The 20,445-nt window shown below is 52.5% G+C and overlaps 3 pseudogenes; all 3 read left to right on the top strand.

The window, feature by feature from the left end:
• Positions 1-1,212: 1,212 nt before the first annotated feature.
• Positions 1,213-1,896, top strand: LOC134808233 (double homeobox protein 4C-like; annotated as a pseudogene).
• A 4,426-nt stretch (positions 1,897-6,322) lies between these two features.
• On the top strand, positions 6,323-7,249 carry LOC134808101 (cytochrome c oxidase subunit 2-like; annotated as a pseudogene).
• Positions 7,250-7,354: 105 nt separating this feature from the next.
• Positions 7,355-8,837, top strand: LOC134808102 (ATP synthase subunit a-like; annotated as a pseudogene).
• Positions 8,838-20,445: the final 11,608 nt, after the last annotated feature.

Genomic DNA, 20,445 nt, shown 5'->3' on the forward strand with positions numbered 1-20,445 from the left:
AGAGATGTGTCACAAGGCCCCCTACAGGCAGAGCCTGGAAAAGAGTTACATCACCTCAGTGATCAATGCAGTGATATGTCACTATGTCCCGCAGGCAGAACATAGTCAAGCGTTACATCATGTGGGTGATCCGTGCAGAGATATGTCACAAATCCCCCATACACAGAGCCTAGACAATAGTCCCATCTCCTGGGTGATCAGTGCAGAAATATGTCACAATGCCCCCATAGGCAGATCCACCACAAGTGTTACATCACCTGGTGATCAGTGCAGAGATATGTCACAGTGCCCCCATAGGCAGAGGCTAGACAAAAGTCCCATCACCTGGGTGATCAGTGCAGAGATATGTCCCAAAGCCCCTGTAGGCAGAGCCTAGACAAGGATTACAACACTTTGTTGATCAGTTCAGAGATGTGTCATGCTGAGTGTTTGCTCCCGGAGCTCTGCGGGCACCCGGAAACGTGCAGGGAAGGGTGGAAGACCGGCATGGTGCCTTTAATCTCCTTACCAGTTTCCAAACCGGCCACACTGTAGACTCCCCATGTTGCCGCACACGGAAATCCATCGGCAGGCCATCACGCCGGGGAGGCATCTTCTCTATGGGGTCTTGCTCTGGTCTCCTACGTGGAAATGAATGAAAGCCACACGTCTGTGTGTGTGAGACTGTCCCGGCAATGGCGACACCCACAGGCACTGCCTCCTTCACGGAGAGAGGGCCTGGAACACTCAAGACTTCCACGGAGGTTCAGTTTCACACTCCCCTCCACCCTCCCAGACCGGTTTCTCACTGCTGAAGATGCGTAGGAGCCCAGAGAGTGGCTTCCAGTTCCCGAGGGATTCCTGGAGATGTCCAGAGAGCCAGCCCCCGAAACTAGCCCCCCTCACCCCTTCCCCCTCGCCCCCTTCCTCTTCGTCACTCCCGCCCCACCACCACCATCACCACGCCCCCCCCCACCACACCACCCCCTGGCCGCAGGCCTCGACGCCCTGGGAACCTGCCTGTATGGGGTGGGATGTCCCAGGGCTCACCGCCATTCATGAAGGGTTGGAGTCTGCCTGCCTGCGGGCCTTTATAAGAGCCGCTGGCTGCCTGTCTGGGCAGGCCTCCTGGCTGCACCTGCTGCAGTGAACAGGCCGGCTGAGGTGTACGGGAGAATGCCGGCCTCTCTCTGCCCCTTTCCGTCCGTGAAATTCCGGCCGGGGCTCCCTGCGATGGCCCTCCCGACACCTTCGGACCGCACCCTGTTCGCGGAAGCCCGGGGACGGTGACGGCGAAGGAAACTCGTTTGGAACCCGAGCCTAAGAGAGGCTCTGAGAGCCTGCTTTGAGCGGAACCCGTACCCGGGCATTGCCACCAGAGAACGGCTGGCCCAGGCCATCGGCATTCTGGAGCCCAGTGTCCAGATTTGGTTTCAGAATGAGAGGTCACGCCAGCTGAGGCAGCACCGGCGTAAATCTTGGCCCTGGCCCGGGAGACGCGGCCCGCAAGAAAGCAGGCGAGAGCGGACCGCCGTCACCGGATCCCAGATCGCACTGCTCCTCCGAGCCTTTGAGAAGGATCGCATTCCAGGCATCGCCGCCAAGGAAGAGCTGTCCAGAGAGACGGGCCTCCCGGAGTCCAGGATTCAGATCTGGTTACAGAATCGAAAGGCCAGGCACCCGGGTCAGGCTGGCACGGTGCCCAGGCAGTCAGGGGGCCTGTGCAACGTGACCCCCGGCGGGTGTCACCCTGCTCCCTCGTGGGTCACCTTCACCCACATCGGCGCATGGGGAACGGGTTGTGGGGGTGGGGAGGGGTTGTCAGGCTGTGGTGGGGTGGTGGAAAGGAAAGAGAGCTCTGCCCGGGCTGCTTCGACAGCCCAGGTGGCTGCCCGCAAACCCGCGTGTGTGCAGTAGGCGGCCAACCTCCTGGTACCTGGGCCGGCTCTATGATCCCCGGGATGCCCAGGAAAGAATGGCAGTTTTCTGCTGTGTGGAGTCTCTCACTGGGCCTAGCCCTAGAAGGCAGGAATCCCAGGCCGGTGAGACCTGTGGAGGTGGCGGAGGGAAGACATGCCCCTCCATAGCCAGCCAGGTGTTCCCCGCGAAAGAGAGGCCACCGCATTGCCCCGACCCTACCCCGTCCCAACCCCGCCTCCTAAAGCTCCTCCAGCAGAGAACAGTATTCTTCCTCGCTGAGTGGTGCTTCCGGCGAGGCGGCCTCTTCCAATGCCTCCAGCTCCCCCGGGGCCTCCGTTTCTAGGAAAGGTTGCACCTGCTGCTGAAACTCCGGGCTCTCCAGGAGCTCATCCAGCAGCAGGCCGGAGGGGAGTGCAGACGAGCGCCGCGGCTGCTGGAGCGCCTGGGAGGGTGCCGGGATGCCTTGCATCTGCCCCTTCTTCGTGGAGGCCTCCGGGGGCAAGGGCTGGCGAGGTGGATCTGCCCCGGCTTGGGGTTCCCACGCCGCCCCGGCAACCTGGGGACCCCGGCCCCAGCCCAAACATGGACTCCCCTGGGATGCAGGTGGGGCAAGCCCACCTTGGCCCTATGGCCCCGCTTGAGCAGGCTCAGGCTGTCCCACCATGCAAGGGCCTGGCAGGTCGTCGCGCTTCACGTCCCAATCCTCCTGGCTTTTGCCCGTGTTTGGAGGCCACTGAGGAGCCTGAGGCTGGGAGAGCGCCCCTTCCGGAGGAGCCGGGGCAGGTAGGCAAAATCCCCGCGTGCCGGGGCAGTTTGGGAGATCCCCTCTGCCGGCGTGGCCTGGCTGGGCTGGAGCATGGGGACGGCCCTCGCTCCCTGGCTCACAAAAGCCCCCTGTGGGAGAGCCCCAGTCACGCAGGGCACTTGGGGTGCACGAAGCCCCGTTCCCCACGTGCTGTTGTGGGCAAAGGCTACCCACAAGGGAGCAGGGTGACACCCGCCGGGGGCCGCGTTGCACAGGCCGCCTGCCTTCTTGGGCGCCCTGCCAGCCTGTCCTGGGTGCCTGGCCCTTCGATTCTGAAACCAGATCTGAACCCTGGACTCCAGGAGGCCCGTCTCTGGCCAGCTCTTCCCTGGCGGTGATGCATGGAAAGCGATCCTTCTCAACGGCTCGGAGGAGAAGGGCGGTCTGGGATCAGGTGACGGGGTCCGATTTCACGGACGGTCACGGGCAGAGAGAGGCCGGCGGGCTCCCATGCACCTCAGCCGGCCTGTGCACTGTGGCAGGTGCAGCCAGGAGGCCTGCCAGGACATCCAGCCAGCGGCTCTTATGAAGGCCCTCAGGCAGGCAGGCTCCACCACTTCATGAATGGCGGTGAGCCCTGAGACAGCGCGCCACACCCGGAAGGGTCCCAGGGCGTCCAGGCCTGGGGCCAGTGGGTGGTGGGGTTGGTGGGAGGGCGTGGTGATGGTGGTGGTGGCGCCAGAGACACGAAGAGGAAGGGGGCGAGGGGTAAGGGTTGAGGGGGGCGCGTTTCAGGGGCTGGCTCTCCCGACCTATCCAGGAATCCCGCGGGAACTGGAAGCTGTTCTCTGGGCTCCCACGCGTCTTCAGCAGTGAGAAACCGGCCTGGAAGGGTGGAGGGGAGTTTGGAACTGAACCTCCGTGGAAGTCTTGAGTGTTCCAGGCCCTCTCTCCGTGAAGGAGGCAGTGCCTGTGGGTGTCGCCATTGCCAGGACAGTCTCACACAGGCAGGCCTGTGGCTCTCGTTCATTTCCACGTAGGAGACCAGAGTGAGACCCCAGAGAGAAGATGCCTGCCCGGTGTGATGGCCTGATGATGAATTCCCGTGTGCGGCCACAGGGGGAGTCTGCAGTGTGGCCAGTTTGAAAACTGGCAAGGAGAGCAAAGGCACCATGGCGGTCTTCCACCCTTCCCTGCATATTTCCGGGTGCCCGCAGAGCTCCGGGAGCAAACAGTCAGCATGACACATCTCTGAGCTGATCAACAAAGTGATGTAAATCTTGTCTAGACTCTGCCTACAGGGGCCTAGTGACATATCTCTGCACTGATCACCCAGGTGATGGGACTTTTGTCTAGGCTCTGCCTATGGGGGCATTGTGACATATCTCTTCACTGATCACCCAGGTGATGTAACTCTTTTATTGGATCTGCCTATGGGGGCATTGTGACATATTTCTGCACTGATCACCCAGGTGATGGGACTATTGTCTAGGCTCTGTGTATGGGGGCTTTGTGACGTATCTCTGCACTGATCACCCAGGTGATGTAATGCTTGACTAGGCTCTGCCTACGGGGCGTATTGACATATCACTGCATTGATCACCGAGGTGATGTAACTCTTGTCCAGTCTCTGCCTATAGGGGGCCTTGTGACATATCTCTGCACTGATCATCTAGGTGATGTAACTCTTGATTACGGTCTGCCTGCAGGGCAGAGATATTGTGAAATATCTCTGCACTGATCACCTAGGTGATGGGACTCTTCTCTAGGCTCTGTCTAATGGGGGCATTGTCAAATATTTCTGCACTGATCACCCAGGTGACGGACTCTTGTCTTGGATTTGCCTATGGGGGCATTGTGACATATCTCTGCACTGATCACCCAGTTGATGAAACTCTGGTCTAAACTCTGCCTAAAGGGGCATTGTGACAAATCTCTGCACTGATTACTCAGGTGATGTAAATAATGTCTAGGCTCTGGTTAAAGCGATATGCTTGTCACATATCGCTGCACTGATCACCCAGGTGATGTAACACTTGTCTAGGCTCTGCTTACAGGTGTATTGTGACATATTTCTGCACTGATCACCCAGGTGATCTTGTCTTGTATCTGCCTATGGGGGCATTGTGACATATCTCTGCCATGATCACCCAGATGATGTAACTGTTGTATAAGCTCTGCCTTCAGGGGAATTGTGAGAGATCTCGCCACTGATCCCCCAAGTGTTGTAACTATTGTCTAGGCTTTGCCAACAGGGGACTTTGTGATATACCATTGCAATGATCACCTAGGAGATGTAACTCATCTAAGTTCTGCCTACAGGAACTTTGTGACATATCTCTGCACTGATCACTTAGGTGATGTAACAGTTTTATAAGCACTGCCTACAGGGTATTTTGACAAATCTCTGCACTGATCACCTAGGTGATGTAAATCATGTCTACCCTCTGCACAAAGGGAGCATTGTGAAATATCTCTGCACCGATCACCCAGGTGATTCAACTCTTGCCTAGGATCTGCCTAAAGGGGGTATTGTGAAATATCTCTGCACTAATCAACTAGGTGATGTAACTCTTGTCTAAGCTCTGCCTACAGGTGCGTTTTCACATATCCCTGAACTGATGACAAAGATGATGTAACTCTTGCCAACGCTTTCCCTACAGGGGACATTGTGTCATATGTCTGCACGGATCACCCAGGTGATGCAACTCTTCCCTATGCTTTGCCTACAGGAGACATTGTGACATATCTCAGCACTGATCACCCAGGTGATGCAACTCTTCTCTAGGCTCTGCCTACCGGGGGCATTGTGACATATCTCTGCACTGATCACCAAGGTGATGTAACTCTTTTCTAGTCTCTGCCTACAGAGGGCATTGTGACATCACTCTGCACGGATCACCCGGGTTATGTAACTCTTGTCTAGGCTCTGCCTACGGGGGCATTGTGAATTATCTCTGCACTGATCATCCAGGAGATGTGACTCTTGTCTAAGCTCTGCCTAGAGGGACTTTGGGACATATCTCTGCACTGATCGCTGAGGTGACGTAAAACTTTTCTATGCTTTGCCTACACTGGGATTTATGACATATCTGTGCACTAATCACCCAGGTGATGTAACTCTTGTCTAGACTCAACTTACAGGGCGTATTGTGAGATATCTCTGCACTAATCACCCAGGTGACGTAACTCTTGTCTAGGATCCACCTACAAGTGGTATTGAGACGTATCTCTGCACTGATCACCCAGGTGATGCAACTCCTCTCTATGCTCTGCCTACAGGGGACATTGTGACATATCTCTTCACTGATCACCCAGGTGATGTAACGCTTTTCTAGTCTCTGCCTAAAGAGGGCGTTGTGACATCACTCTGCACGGATCACCCGGGTTATGTAATTCTTGTCTAGGGTCTGCCTACGGAGGCATTGTGACTTATCGCTGCACTGATGACCCAGTAGAATTGACTCTTGTCTAAGCTCTGCCTAGAGGGACATTGGGACTTATCTCTGCATTGATCGCTGAGGTGATGTAAAACTTGTCTAGGCTTTGCCTACACTGCGATCTATGACATATCTCTGCACTGATCACCCAGGTGATGTAACTCTTGTCTAGGCTCTGCTTACAGGGGGTATTGTGAGATATCTCTGCAATGATCACCCGGGTAGAGGTATGCCACCCTACCATACATTCGAAGATCCCGTATACATAAAATCTAGACAAAAAGGAAGGAATCGAACCCCCTAAAGCTGGTTTCAAGCCAACCCCATGGCCTCCATGACTTTTTCAAAAAGATATTAGAAAAAACATTTCATAACTTTGTCAAAGTTAAATTACAGGTTAAACCCCGTATATCTTAATGGCATATGCAGCACAAGTAGGTCTACAAGACGCTACTTCCCCTATCATAGAAGAACTTATCATCTTTCATGATCATGCCCTCATAATCATTTTTCTCATCTGCTTCCTAGTCCTGTATGCCCTTTTCCTAACACTCACAACAAAACTAACTAATACTAGTATTTCAGACGCCCAGGAAATAGAAACCGTCTGAACTATCCTGCCCGCCATCATCCTAGTCCTTATCGCTCTCCCATCCCTACGTATCCTTTACATAACAGACGAGGTCAACGACCCCTCCTTTACTATCAAATCAATCGGCCATCAATGATATTGAACCTACGAATACACCGACTATGGCGGACTAATCTTCAACTCCTACATACTCCCCCCATTATTCCTGGAACCAGGTGACCTATGACTCCTTGACTTTGACAATCGGGTGGTCCTCCCAGTTGAAGCCCCCGTTCTTATAATAATTGCATCACAAGATGTCTTACACTCATGAGCTGTTCCCACATTAGGCCTAAAAAGAGACGCAATTCCCGGACGCCTAAACCAAACCACTTTTACCGCCACACGACCAGGGGTATAATACGGCCAATGCTCAGAAATCTGTGGAGCAAACCACAGTTTTATACCTATCGTCCTAGAATTAATCCCTCTAAAAATTTTTGAAATAGGACCCGTATTCACCCTATAGCACCTTCTTTACCCCTCTCCAGAGCTCACTGTAAAGCTAACCTAGCATTAACCTTTTAAGTTAAAGATTAAGAGAACTGACACCTCTTTACAGTGAAATGCCCCAACTAAATACCACCGTATGACCCACCATAATTACCCCGATACTCCTTGCACTATTTCGCATCACCCAGCTAAAAATATTAAATACAAATTACCATCTACCTCCCTCACCAAAACCCATAAAAATAAAAAACTACAATAAACCCTGAGAGCCAAAATGAACGAAAATCTATTCACTTCATTCATTGCCCCCACAATCCTAGGTCTGCCCGCCACAGTACTGATCATTCTATTCCCCCCTTTACTGGTCCCCACCTCTAAATACCTCATCAACAACCGACTAACTACCACCCAACAATGACTAATTCAACTGACCTCAAAACATATAATAACCATACACAACACAAAAGGATGAACCTGATCTCTTATACTAATATCCTTAATCACTTTTATTGCCACAACCAATCTTCTCGGGCTTCTACCCCACTCATTCACACCAATAACCCAACTATCTATAAACCTAGCCATGGCCATCCCCTTATGAGCAGGCGCAGTAGCTATAGGCTTTCGCTCTAAGACTAAAAATGCCCTAGCCCACTTCCTACCACAAGGCACACCTACACCACTTATCCCCATACTAATCATTATCGAAACTATCAGCCTACTCATTCAGCCAATAGCCTTAGCCGTACGTCTAACCGCTAACATTACTGCAGGCCACCTACTCATGCACCTAATTGGAAACGCCACACTAGCAATATCAACTATTAATCTACCCTCTACACTCATCATCTTCATAGTCCTAATTCTACTGACTATTCTGGAAATCGCCATCGCCTTAATCCAAGCCTACGTCTTTACACTTCTAGTGAGCCTCTACCTGCACGACAACACATAATGGCCCACCAATCACATGCCTATCATATAGTAAAACCCAGCCCATGGCCCCTAACAGGGGCCCTCTCAGCCCTTCTAATAACCTCCGGCCTAGCCATATGATTCCACTTCTACTCCACAACCCTACTCACACTAGGCCTACTAACTAACACACTAACCATGTACCAATGATGACGTGATGTAACACGAGAAAGCACATACCAAGGCCATCACACACCACCCATCCAAAAAGGTCTCCGATATGGGATAATCCTATTTATTACCTCAGAAATTTTTTTCTTCGCAGGATTTTTCTGAGCTTTCTACCACTCCAGCCTAGCCCCCACCCCCCAACTAGGAGGGCACTGACCCCCAACAGGCATCACCCCACTGAATCCCCTCGAAGTCCCACTCCTAAACACATCTGTATTACTCGCATCAAGAGTATCAATTACTTGAGCCCACCACAGCCTGATAGAAAATAACCGAAACCAAATAATTCAAGCACTGCTTATTACGATTTTACTGGGTCTCTACTTCACCCTCCTACAAGCCTCAGAGTACTTCGAATCCCCTTTTAGCATTTCCGATGGCATCTACAGCTCAACATTTTTTGTAGCCACAGGCTTCCACGGACTCCACGTCATCATTGGGTCAACTTTCCTCACTATCTGCCTCATCCGCCAACTAATATTTCACTTTACATCTAAACATCACTTCGGCTTTGAAGCCGCCGCCTGGTACTGGCACTTCGTAGATGTGGTCTGACTATTTCTATATGTCTCCATCTACTGATGAGGGTCTTACTCTTTTAGTATAAATAGTACCGTTAACTTCCAATTAACTAGTTTTGACAACACTCAAGAAAGAGTAATAAACTTCGTCCTGATTTTAATAGTCAATACCCTTCTAGCCCTACTACTAATAATTATTACATTCTGACTACCACAACTCAACGGCTACATAGAAAAATCTAACCCTTACGAATGTGGTTTCGACCCTATATCCCCCGCCGGCATTCCTTTCTCCATAAAATTCTTCCTAGTAGCCATCACCTTCCTATTATTTGACCTAGAAATTGCTCTCCTATTGCCCTTGCCATGAGCCCTACAAACAACCAACTTACCACTAATAGTTACATCGTCCCTCTTATTAATCATTATCCTGGCCCCAAGCCAGGCCTATGAATGATAACAAAAGGGGTTAGACTGAGCCGAATTGGTACATAGTTTAAATAAAACGAATGATTTTGACTCATTAAATTATGATAATCATATTTACCAAATGCCTCTTATTTATATAAATATTATACTAGAGTTTACCATCTCACTTCTAGGAATACTAGTATACTGCTCACATCTGATATCTTCCCTACTATGCCTAGAAGGAATCTGGACCCTGGGCTCTGGAATGCCGTTCTCTGGTGGCGATGTCCGGGTATGGGTTCCGCTCAAAGCAGGCTCCCAGGGCCACGCTTTGGCTCGGGGTCCAAAAGAGTCTCCTTCGCCGTCCCCGTCCCCGGACTTCCGCGGGGAGGGTGCTGTCCGAAGGTTTCGGGAGGGCCATCGCGGGGAGCACCAGCCGGAATTTCACGGACGGACATGGGCCGAGAGAGGCCAGCTGGCTCCCGTGCACCTCAGCCGGCATCTGCACTGCGTCAGGTGCAGCCAGGAGGCCTGCCTGGAAAGCCAGCCAGAGGCTCTTATAAAGGCCCACAGGGAGGCAGGCTCCACCCCTTCATGAATGGCGGTGAGTCCTGGGACAGCCAGCCCCACCCCGGAAGGGTGCCAGGGCTTCGAGGCCTGCGGACGGGTGGAGGAGGGGTGGGGTGGAAGGGCGTGGTGATGGTGGTGATGGGGCCGGAGAGACGAAAAGGAAGGTGGCAAGGGGGAAGGGGTGAGGGGGTCGCGTTTCGGGGGCTGGCTCTCCGGACCTCTCCAGGAATCCTGCGGGAACTGGAAGCTGCTCTCCGGGCTCCCACGCATATTCAGCATGGAGAAACCGCCCTGGCAGAGTGGAGGGGAGTGTGGAACTGAACCTCCGTGGGAGTCTTGAGAGTTCCAGGCCCTCTCTCTGTGAAGGAGGCAGTGCCTGTGGGGGTCGCCGTTGCCAGGACAGTCTCACACGTGCAGGCGTGTGGCTCTCGTTCATTTCCACGTAGGAGACCAGAGCGAGACCCCAGAGAGAAGATGCCTCCCAGGCGTGATGGCCTGACGATGGATTCCCGTGTGCGGCAACATGGGGAGTCTGCAGTGTGGCCGGTTTGGAAACTGACAAGGACAGCGAAGGCACCATGCCGGTCTTCCACCCTTCCCTGCATGTTTCCCGGTGCCCGCAGAGCTCCGGGAGCAAACAGTCAGCATGACACATCTCTGAACTGATCAACAAAGAGATGTAACCCTTGTCTAGGCTCTGCCTACAGGGAATTTGTGACATATCGCTACACTGATCACCCACGTGATGGGACTTTTGTCTAGGCTCTGCCTATGGGGGCATTGTGACATATCTCTACACTGATCACCCAGGTGATGTAACTCGTGTTGGATCTGCCTATGCGGGAATTGTGACATATTTCTGCACTGATCATCTAGGTGATGGGACTCCTGTCAAGCCTCTGTGTATGGGGGCTTTGTGACATAACTCTGCACTGATTACCCAGCTGATGTAACGCTTGACTAGGCTCTACCTACGAGGCATAGTGACATATCACTGCATAGATCACCGAGGTGATGTAACACTTCTCCAGGCTCTGCGTATAGGGGGCCTTGTGACATATCTCTGCACTGATCATCTAGGTGATGTAACTCTTGCTTACACTCTGCCTGAAAGGGCACTGTGAAATATCTCTGCACTGATCACCCAGGTGTGGGACTCTTCTCTAGTCTCTGCCTACTGGGGGCATTGCCACATATTTTTGCACTGATCACCCAGGTGACACTATCTTTTATTGGATTTGCCTATAGGGGCATTGTGAGATATCTCTACCCTCATCACCCAGGTGATGTAACTCTGGTCTAAGCTCTGCCTAAAGGGGCATTGTGACAGATCTCTGCACTGATCACTCAGGTGATGGAACAATTGTCCAGGCTCTGCTTAAAGGGGCATTGTCACATACCTCTGCACTGATCACCCAGGTGATGTAACTCTTGTCTAGGCTCTGCTTACAGGGGGTATTGTGACATATCTCTGCATTGATTACCTAAGTGATGTAACACTTGTGTAGGCTCTGCCTACAGGGGCATTTTGACATATCTCTGCACTGTCAACTGAGGTGGTGTAACTCTTGTCTAGGCTGTGCCCACAAAGGGATTGAGACATATCTCTGCACTGATTCCTAGGTGATCCAACTCTTGCCTGGTCTCTGCATACTGGGGATATTGGGACATATCTCTGCAATGATCTCCCAGGTGCTGCAACTTAAGTCTAGGATCTGGCTACAGGGCATTGTGACATATCACTGCACTTATCACCCAGGTGACATAACACTTGTCTAGGCTCTGCCTACAGTGGCATTGTGACATATAACTGCACTGATCACCCAGGTGATGTAACTCTTTTCTAGGATCTACCTACAGGGTGCTTTGTGACATATCCCTGCAATGATCACCCAGGTGATGTACCAGTTGTCAATGCTCTGCCTATAGGGACATTGCGACGCACCTCTCCACTGATCACCTAGGTCATGTAACTCTTGTCTAGGCTCTGCCTACAGTGTCAATGTGATATATCTCTGCACTGATCATCCAAGTGATGTAACACTTGTCTAGGATCTGCCTAAAGGGACTTTGTGACGTAACTACACTGATCATCCAGGTGATGGGGCTTTTGTCTACGCTCTGCCTAAGGGGGCATTGTGACATATCTCTGCACTGATAACCCAGGTGATGTAACTGTTGTATAAGCTCTGCCTTCAGGCGAATTGTGAGGGAGCTCGCCACTGATCACCCAAGTGATGTAACTATTGCCTAGGCTTTGCCTACAGGGGGCTTTGTGACATACATTTGCACTGATCACCCAGTTGATGTAACTCATCTAAGTTCTGCCTAAAGGAGCTTTGTGACATATATCTGCACTGATCACTAAGGTGAAGTAACACTTTTATAAGAACTGCCTACAGGGAATTTTGACAAATCTCTGCACTGATCACCTAGGTGATGTAACTCTTGTCTACCCTCTGCCCAAAGGGGGCATTGTGAAATATCTCTGCACTGATCACCCAGGTGATTCAACTCTTGTCTAGGATCTGCCTCCAAGGGGTATTGTGAAATATCTCTGCACTGATCAACTAGGTGATGTAACTCTCGTCTGGGCTCTGCCTACAGGGGCGTTTTAAAATATCCCTGAACTGATGACAAAGGTGATGTAACTCTTGCCTAGGCTTTGCCTACAGGGGACATTGTGACATATCTCAGCACTGATCACCCAGGAGATGCGAGTCTTCTGTATGCTCTGCCTACAGCGGACATTGTGACATATCTCTTCACTGATCACCCAGGTGATGCAGCTCTTCTCTATGCTCTGCCTCCAGGGGGCATTGTGACATATCTCTGCACTGATCACCCAGTTGATGTAACTCTTGTCTAGGCTCTGCCTAGAGGGGCATTTTAGCATATCACTGCACTGATCCCCGAGGCGATGCAATTCTTGTCTGGGATCTGCTTACAGGGGGCATTGTGGCATATCTCTGCCCTGATCACCCAGGTTATGTAACTGTAGTCTAGGCTCTGCCTACTGGAGTTATTGTGACATATCTCCGCACTGATCACCCAGGTGATGTCACTTTTGTCAAGGATATGGCTGTAGGGACATTGTGACATGTTACTGCACTGATCACACAGCTGATGTAACTCTCGTCTGGGCTATGGCTACAGGGGGCTTCTAACACATCTCTGCACTGATCACCCAGGTGATGTAACACTTGTCTAGGCTCTGCCAAAAGGGGGTATTGTGATATAACTCTGCACTGATCATCCAGGTGATGGAACACTTTTCTAGGCTCTGCCTACTGGGGAATTGTGACATATCTCTGCAGTGATCACGCAGGTGATGTAACCCTTATCTATATCTGCCTACTGCCGGCATTGTGGCTTATTTCTGCACTGATCATCCAGGCGATGGACTCTTGTCTTGGATCTGCCTATGGGGGCATAGTGACATATCTCTGCAGTGATCACTCATGTGATGTAACGCTTGTATAAGCTGCGCCTAAAGGGGAATTGTGACAGATATCTCCACTGATCACCCAGGTGATGTAACAATTTTCTGGGATTTGTCTACAGGGGGCTTTGTGACATATCTTTGCACTGATCACCCAGAAGATGTAACTCCTGTCTAGGCTCGGCCTACAGGGGCTTTGTGACATTTCTGCACTGATCACCTTGGAGATGTAACTGTTGTTTAGGCTCTGCCTACAGGGGCTTTGTGACATATCTCTGCACTGACCCCCCAGATGATGTAACTCTTGTCTAGTCTCCACCTATAGGGGGTATTGTGACATACCTCTGCACTGATCGCCCAGATGATGTAACATTTATCTAGGCTCAGCCTACATGGGCGTTTTGACATAGCTCTGCACAGATCACCTAGGTTATGTAACTCTTGTCCACTCTCTGCCTACAGGGGGCATTGTGAAATGTCTCTGGACTCTTCTCTATACTCTTCCTAGAGGGGGATTTGTGACATATCTCTGCACTGATCACCCAGGTGATGGAAGACTTGTCTAGGCTGTGTCTTTGGGTGCATTGTGTCAAATATCTGCACTGATCACCCAGGTGATGTAACTCTTTTCTAGGCTGTGTCTGCAGGGATTTTTGTGACATATCACTGCACTGATCACCTACGTGATGTAAGGCTTGTATGGGCTTTGCATACAGAAGGCTTTGTGACATATCTATGCACTGATCTCTGAGGTGATGCAACTCTTGTCTAGGCACTGCCTACAGGGGACATTGGTACATATCTCTGCACTGATCACCCAGGTGATTGACTCTTGTCTTAGATCTGCCTACATGGACATTGTGACACATCTCTGAACTGATCAACCAAGTGATGAAACTCTTGTCTAGGCTCTGCCTACAGGTGCTTTGTGACACATGTATTCACTGTTCACCCTGGGGAGGGAACTCTTGTCTACGCTCTGCCTACAGGAGGCTTTATGACTTATACCTGCACTGATAACCTAGGTGATGTAACACTTGTCGAGACTCGGCCTACACGGGAATTCTCATATATGTCTTCACTGATCACCCGGGTGATGGAACTCCTGTCTAGGTTCAGCCTATAGGAGTGTTTTGATATATCTCTGCACTGATCACCCAGGTGATGTAACCCTTGTCTAAGCTCTGCCTACAGGGGCATTGTGACAGATCTCTCCTCTGCTCACCCAGGTGATGTAACAATTGTCTGGGCTTTTCCTACAGGGGGCTTTGTGATATACATTTCCACTGATCAAACAGGTGATGTAACCCTTGTCAATGTTCTGCTTACAGGGGCTTTGGGACATATCTCTGCACTGATCACCCCATGGAGGAAACACTTTTCTACACTCTGCCTACAGGGCGCTTTACGACTTATCCCTGCACTGATCACTAGGTGATGTAACACTTGTCTAGGCTCTGTCTACACGGGAATTTTCACATATCTCTACACTGATCACCTAAGTGATGTAACCCTTGTCTCCCTTCAGCCTAGTGGGGATTTCTGACATAACTATGCACTGATCACCGAGGTGATGTAAATGATTTCTAGGCCTTTTTTCCTGGGGACATTGTGATATATCTCTCCACTGATCACCCAAATGATGCAAATCTTCTCTAGGCTCCGCAGGGAGGGGACATTGTGACATACTTCTGAACTGATCATCCAGGAGATGTAACTACTCTACAGGCTTTGACCAAAGAGAGTTGGAAGGTGTTGGGAGAGCCTCAGCTGGAATTTCACAGACAGACAAGTGCACAGAGAGGCCAGCTGGCTCCCTTGCACGTCAGCCAGGTTGCGCAATGAGCGCAGGTCTACCTAGGAGGCTGGCAAAGAGATCTGGAGGTCTGCGTTCCGCCGCCAGGTTCTCCATGGAGGCAGCTGGGAGGCTGCAGGGGCACAGGCGGGCTGGCAACGGTGGCATGGAGGTGCAGATGAGGCAAGCCGCCGGAGGGGTTTCAGGCCTGGACGCTGCATGGGCCCAGTGTTTCACGGGACAGGGGACTCCACCCAGCCCAGGGGAGGACACATTTTCCGGGGGTGGGGGTTGGGGGTGGGGAGGGGGTAGTCAGGCGGGAGTGGGGTGGTGGAAAGGCATGAGAGCTCTGCCCGGGCTGCTCCCTCAGCCCAGGCGGCTGCCCGCAAACCTGCGTGTGCACAGTGGGCGGCCCACCTGCTGGTACCTGGGCCGGACCTGGGATCCCCGGGATGACCAGGAAAGAATGGCAGTTCTGCGCTGTTTGGAGTCTCTCACCGGGCCTAGACCTAGAAGGCAGGAATCCCATGCCGGTCACCCTGGTGGAGGGGGTGGGGGGAAGACATGCCCTTCCATAGCCAGCCAGGTTTTCCCCGTGAAAGAGAGGCCACCGCCCTGCCCCGAGCTGACCCCATCCAAACCTCGCGTCCTAAATGTCCTGCAGCAGAGCCCGGTACTCTTCCTTGCTGAGGGGTGCTTCTAGCGAGGCGGCCTCTTCCAAGGCCTCCAACTCCCCCGGGTCCTCCGTTTCAAGGAAAGGTTGTGCCTGCTGCAGAAACTCCAGGCTCGCCAGGAGCTCATCCAGCAGCAGGCCTGACGGGAGAGCAGACGAGCGCCCCGGCTCCTGGAACGCCTGGGAGGGCGCCGGGATGCCTTGCATCTGCCCCTGCCGCGCGGAGGCCTCCGGGGGCGTGGGCTGGTGAAGTGGAGCTGCCCCGGCTTGGGGTTCCCATGCCGCCCCAGCGACCTGGGGACCCGGGCCCCAGCCCCACCATGGACTCCCTTGGGAAATGGGTGGCACAAGCACACCTTCGCCCTGTGGCACCGCTTGAGCGTGCCCTGTCGGTCCCACCACGCAAGGGCCCGGCAGGCTGTCGCGCTGTGGGTCCTGGTCCTCCCGGCTTTTGCCTGGGTGCGGAAGCCGCCAAGCAGCCTGAGGGTGGGAGAGCACCCCTTCCGGAGGAGACTGGGTGGCGTAGGCAATATCCCTGCGTGCCAGGGTTGTTTGGGAGATCCCCTCTGCCAGCGCGGCCTGGCCGGGTTGGAGCACGGTGATGGCCCTCGCTCACTGGCTCACAAAAGTCCCCTGTGTGAGAGCCCCAGGCGCGCAGGGCACGTGGGGTGGGGGAAGCACCTTTCCTCATGCGCCGGTGTGCACGAAGGCGACCCACGAGGGAGCAGGGTGACACCCGCCAGGGGCCGGGTTGCACCGGCCGCCAGCCTGCGCGGGCGCCCTGCCAGCCTGTCCCGGGTGCCTGGCCCTTCGATTCTGAAACCAGACCTGAATCCTGGACTCTGGGAAGCCCGTCTCTCTGGCCAGGTCTTCCCTGGCGGCAATGCCTGGAAAGCGATCCTTCTCAAAGGCTCAGAGGAGCAGGGCTGTCTGGGATCCGTTGACGGTGGTACGCTTTCACCTGCCTTCTTGCGGGCCGCGTCTCCCGGGCCAGAGCTGAGATTCCCACTGGTGCTGCCTCAGAGGGCGTGACCTCTCATTCTGAAACCAAATCTGGACACTGGGCTCCTCAATGGCAATGGCCTAGGCCAGCCGTTCTCTGGCAGCTATGCCCAGGTACGGGTTCCACTCAAAGCAGGCTCGCAGGGCCTCGCTTTGGCTCGGGGACCAAATGAGTCTCCTTCACCATCCCCATCCCCGGGCTTCCGCGGTGAGTGTGCCTTCCAAAGGTGTCGGTAGGGCCATCACGGGGAGCCCTGGCCAGAATTTCACAGACGGACACAGGCAGAGAGAGGCCGGCGGGCTCCCGTGCACCTCAGCCGGCCTGTGCAGTGCGGCAGGTGCAGCCTGGAAGCCTGCCCGGACAGCCAGCCAGCGGCTCTTATAACGGCCCGAAGGCAGGCAGGCTCCACCCCTTCATGAATGGCGGTGAGCCCAGGGACAACCCGCCCCACCCCGGCAGGGTCCCAGGACATCGAGGCCTGCGGCCGGGGGGTGGTGGGTTGGGGGTGAGGGCGTGGTGATGGCGGTGGTGGGGCCAAAGACACGAAGAGGAAGGGGGCGATGGGGAAAGGGTGAGGGGGGCGCGTTTCGGATGCTGGCTCTCTGGACCTCTCCAGAAATCCCGCTGGAACTGGAAGCCGCTCTCTGGGCTGCCACGCGTCATCAGCAGGGAGAATCCGAAGTGGGAGGGTGGAGGGGAGTGTGGAACTGAACCTCCGTGGGAGTCATGAGTGTTCCAGGCCCTCTCTCCATGAAGGAGGCAGTGCCTGTGGGTGTCGCCATTGCCCAGACAGTCTCACACACGCAGTCGTGTGGCTCTCGTTCATTTCCACGTAGAAGACCAGAGCGAGACCCCAGAGAGAAGATGCCTCTCCAGCGTGATAGCCTGACGATGGATTTCCGTGTGCGGCAACATGGGGAGTCTGCAGTGTGGCCGGTTTGGAAACTGGCAAGGACAGCGAAGGCACCATGACGGTCTTCCACCCTTCCCTGCATGTTTCCGGGTGCCCGCAGAGCTCTGGGAGCAAACAGTCAGCATGACACATCTCTGAACTGATCAACAAAGTGATGTAACTCTTGTCTAGCCTCTGCCTACAGGGGCTTTGTGACATATATCTGCACTGATCACCCAGGTGATGGGACTCTTGTCTAGGCTCTGCCTATGGGGGCATTGTGACATATCTCTACACTGATCACCCAGGTGATGTAACTCTTGTCTATATCTGCCTACTGGCGGCATTGTGGCATGTTTCTGCACTGATCACCCAGGTGATGGACTCTTGTCTTGGATCTGCCTCTGGGGGCATAGTGACATATCTCTGCACTGATCACTCATGTGATGTAACGCTTGTCTAAGCTGCGCCTAAAGGGGAATTGTGACAGATATCTTCACTGATAACCCAGGTGTTGTAACAATTTTGTGGGATTTGTCTACAGGGGGCTTTGCGAAATATCTTTGCACTGATCACCCCGGAGATGTAACTCTTGTCTAGGATCGGTCTACAGGGGCTTTGTGTCATATTTCTGCACTGATCACCCAGGTGATGTAACTCTTGTTTAGTCTCTGCCTACAGGGGCTTGTGACATATCTCTGCACTGATCACTCTTCTCTAGGATCTGCCTACAGGGTGCTTTGTGACATATCCCTGCTATGATCACCCAGGTGATATACCACTTGTCAAAGCTCTGCCTACAGGGGCATTGCGATGTATCTCTGCACTGATCACCTGGGTCATGTAACTCTTGTCTAGGCTTTGCCTACAGTGGCATTGTGACATATCTCTGCACTGATCACCCCGGTGATGTAACTCTTTTCTAATATCTGCCTACAGGGTGCTTTGTGACATATCCCTGCAATGATCACCCAGTTGATGTAACACATGTCAAGGCTCTGCCTACAGGTACATTGTGATGTATCTCTGCACTGATCACCTAGGGCATGTAACTCTTGTCTATGCTCTGCCTACAGTGGCATTGTGACATATCTCTGCACTGATCATCCGAGTGATGTAAACGTTTTATATTATCTGCCTAAAGGACTTTGTGACATAACTCTGTACTGACCATCCAGGTGATGGGGCTTTTGTCTAGGCTCTACCTATGGGGGCATTGTGACATATTTCTGCACTGATCACCCAGGTGATGGGACTCTTGTCTAGGCTCTGTGTATGGGGGCTTTGTGACATATCTCTGCACTGATACCCAGGTGACGTAACGCTTGACTAAGCTCTGCCTACGGGGCATAGTGACATATCACTGCATTGATCACTGAGGTGATGTAACTCTTCTCCAGGCTCTGACGGTAGGGGGCCTTGTGACACATCTCTGCACTGATCATCTAGGTTATGTAACTCTTGCTTACGCTCTGCCTGCACAGGCATTGTGAAATATCTCTGCACTGATCACCCAGGTGATGGGACTCTTCTCCAGGCTCTGCCTACTGTGGGCATTTTCACATATTTCTGCACTGATCACCCAGGTGACGGACTCTTGTCTTGGATCTGCCTATGGGGGCACTGTTACATACCTCTGCACTGATCACCCAGGTGATGTAACTGTTGTATAAGCCTTGCCTAAAGGGGAATTGTGAGAGATCTCGCCACTGATCACCCAAGTGATGTAAGTATTATTTAGGCTTTGCCTACAGGGGGCTTTGTGACATACATTTGCACTGATCACACATGTGATGCAGCTCATCTAAGTTTTGCCTACAGGAGTTTTGTGACATATCTCTGCACTGATCACGTAGGTGATGTAACAGTTTTATAAGCACTGCCTACTGGGAACTTTGACAAATCTCTGCACTGATCACCTAGGTGATGTAACTCTTCTCTACCCTCTGCCCAAAGTGGGCATTGTGAAATATCTCTGCACTGATCACCCAGGTGATTCAACTCTTGTGTAGGATCTGCTTAAAGGGGGTATTGTGAAATATCTCTGCACTGATCAACTTGGTGATGTAACTCTCTTCTAGGCTCTGCCTACAGGGGCATTTTCACATATCCCTGAAATGATGACAAAGGTATTGTAACTCTTGCCTAGGCTTTGCCTACAGGGGACATAGTGACATATCTCTGCACTGTTAATCCAGGTGATGCAACTCTTCTCTATGTTCTGCCTTCAGGGGTCAATGTGACATATCTCTGCGCTGATCACCCAGGTGATGTAACTCTTTTCTAGTCTCTGCCTACAGGGGGCATTGTGACATCACTTTGCAGGGACCACCCGGGTTATGTAACTCTTGTCTAGGCTCTGCCTAGAGGGGCATTGTGACATATCTCTGCACTGATCGTTGAGGTCATTTAAAACTTGTCTAGGCTTTGCCTGCTGTGGGATTTATGACATATCTCTGCACTGATCACCCAGGTGATGCGACTATTCTCTATGCTCTGCCTACGGGGGACATTGTGACATATCTCTGCATTGATCAACAAGGGGATACAACTCTTCTCTATTCTCTGCCCACAGGGGGCATTGTGACATAACTCTGCACTGATCACCCAAGTGATGTAACTCTTTTGTAGTCTCTGCCTACAGAAGGCATTGTGACATCACTCTGCAAGGATCACCCGGGTTATGTAACACTCGTCTAGCCTCTGCCTACGGGGGCATTGTGACTTATCTCTGCAATGATCACCCAGGAGATGTGACACTTTTCGAAGTTCTGCCTCGAGGGGCATTGGGACATAACTGTGCACTGATCGCTGAGGTGATGTA

The sequence above is a fragment of the Pan troglodytes genome, chromosome 14 (assembly GCF_028858775.2).
Source record: "Pan troglodytes isolate AG18354 chromosome 14, NHGRI_mPanTro3-v2.0_pri, whole genome shotgun sequence".
Classification (NCBI taxonomy): domain Eukaryota; kingdom Metazoa; phylum Chordata; class Mammalia; order Primates; family Hominidae; genus Pan; species Pan troglodytes.